The sequence below is a fragment of the Phodopus roborovskii genome, unplaced genomic scaffold, assembly GCF_943737965.1.
Source record: "Phodopus roborovskii unplaced genomic scaffold, PHOROB, whole genome shotgun sequence".
Taxonomy (NCBI): Eukaryota; Metazoa; Chordata; class Mammalia; order Rodentia; family Cricetidae; genus Phodopus; species Phodopus roborovskii.
The window spans coordinates 34,640,001-34,641,715 of record NW_026126407.1 but is presented as its reverse complement, the minus strand read 5'-3'; the positions used below and the strand labels follow the sequence as shown (position 1 = coordinate 34,641,715).

Genomic DNA, 1,715 nt, shown 5'->3' with positions numbered 1-1,715 from the left:
TCTGCCACACTAGCTTTTTAATGAAGGAGAAAACAAACTTTCATTAAACACCATTAACTGGCTAAAAATAAAATGTGAAATAGTGAATTATGGTGAGCACTAATACAAGAAAAGGATGTGCCTACCAAAGCTCCTGTGGTCATTAATCTTGGTTGTTGGCTGAGCTGGATTGAGAGAGGCCTGGGAGATTGGTATGGCTCACACCACAGTCTGCCTTTTGAGGTGTTTACAGACACAGTGAGAAGGTGAGGGCCTTGACCTGATCCAACTCAGTTTCAGTCAGGCGATAGAGTCTGCATTCAAATAGACAATAGGAGCTGACGAAACTGGGAGAGGTGGGTAGCTATGGACCTGCCTTGGAAAAGGTACAACTTGACTCTGGCTCCTTCCTGTGGCTCCTCTTTGCTTCCTGGTCATGAAGAGGTGAGCTGCATTCTTCCTCTATGCTCCTTTGCCATGATGTTCTGCCTCTGTACAGCCCAGAAGCAACAGAGCCAGATTGCCATGGACTAAAATTCTCTGAAACTCATGATCCAGGATAAGTCTTTCATTCCTCTAAGATGTTTTGAGGAAATCTGTCATAGTGATGAAAACAGCCTCTCCTAGCATATACATAGTTTTAATGGGGGTCAAGCTCGGGTCATTGGGCTACAGGTATTCGCAGCATCTTATTCATAATACTAAAACCCAGAAACAACCTGATTGTTCATGAATAATAGAGAAGATAAATACATTGTGGCATAATATAACAGTTGAATACTACATAACAACAGAAAAGACTAGACCACTCCCCACATGCAAACATGGATGAATGTCTTACAGGCAATTGGGGGGGGAGTAGGATGAATATAAACTCTACATTTTCATTTAAATTATATGCAGTAAGAAATAATATTGAAGTAGCGATTGGCAGGGATAGGGATGTAGGTGAATTGGTAGAGTATCACTAGCATGCACAGGGGCTGGGTTTGATCCCCAGCGTCACAAAAATTGAGCAAGATTATTTGCACCTATAATCCCAGAATTTGGGAGGTTAAAAAACAAAAGGCCTGGCCTTTTGGCCGCGGCAGCCATCTTCCAGTAACTGGCCAAAATGATAAACACGAGGGGAAAGAGGAGGGGCACTCGCTACCTGTTCTCTCGGCCTTTAGGAGGCATGGGGTTGCTCCTTTGGCCACATACATGCGGATCTTCAAGAAGGGTGGTGCTGTAGACATCAAGGGAATGGGCATTGTTCAAAAAGGAATGCCCCACAAGTGTTACCATGGCAAGACAGGAAGGGTCTACAATGTCACTCAGCATGCTGTGGGCATCATTGTAAACAAGCAAGTTAAGGGCAAGATTCTCACCAAGAGGCTTAATGTGCTGATTGAACACATCAAGCACTCTAAGAGTGGGGACAGCTTCCTGAAACGGGTGAAGGAGAATGACCAGAAGAAAAAGGAAGCCAAGGAGAAGGGCACCTGGGTTCAGCTCAAGCACCAGCCTGCTCCACACAGAGAAGCACACTTTGTGAGGACAAACGGGAGGGAGCCTGAGCTGCTGGAGCCCATCCCATATGAATTCATGGCCTAATGTACAAAAAGAAATAAAGGCCTGGACTGTAAAGAGTTAAAAAAATAAAACAAAAGGGCTGAATTTTAGGATCATTCTTGACTACAGAGGGAGTTCAAGTCCAGCCTGGGTTACAGTAGATACTCCCTTCCAAAAAACAA

At 44.3% G+C, this 1,715-nt stretch overlaps 1 pseudogene; it reads left to right on the top strand.

Moving 5' to 3' along the window:
* The first annotated feature begins 1,093 nt into the window (after positions 1-1,093).
* On the top strand, positions 1,094-1,590 carry LOC127219793 (60S ribosomal protein L21-like; annotated as a pseudogene).
* Positions 1,591-1,715: the final 125 nt, after the last annotated feature.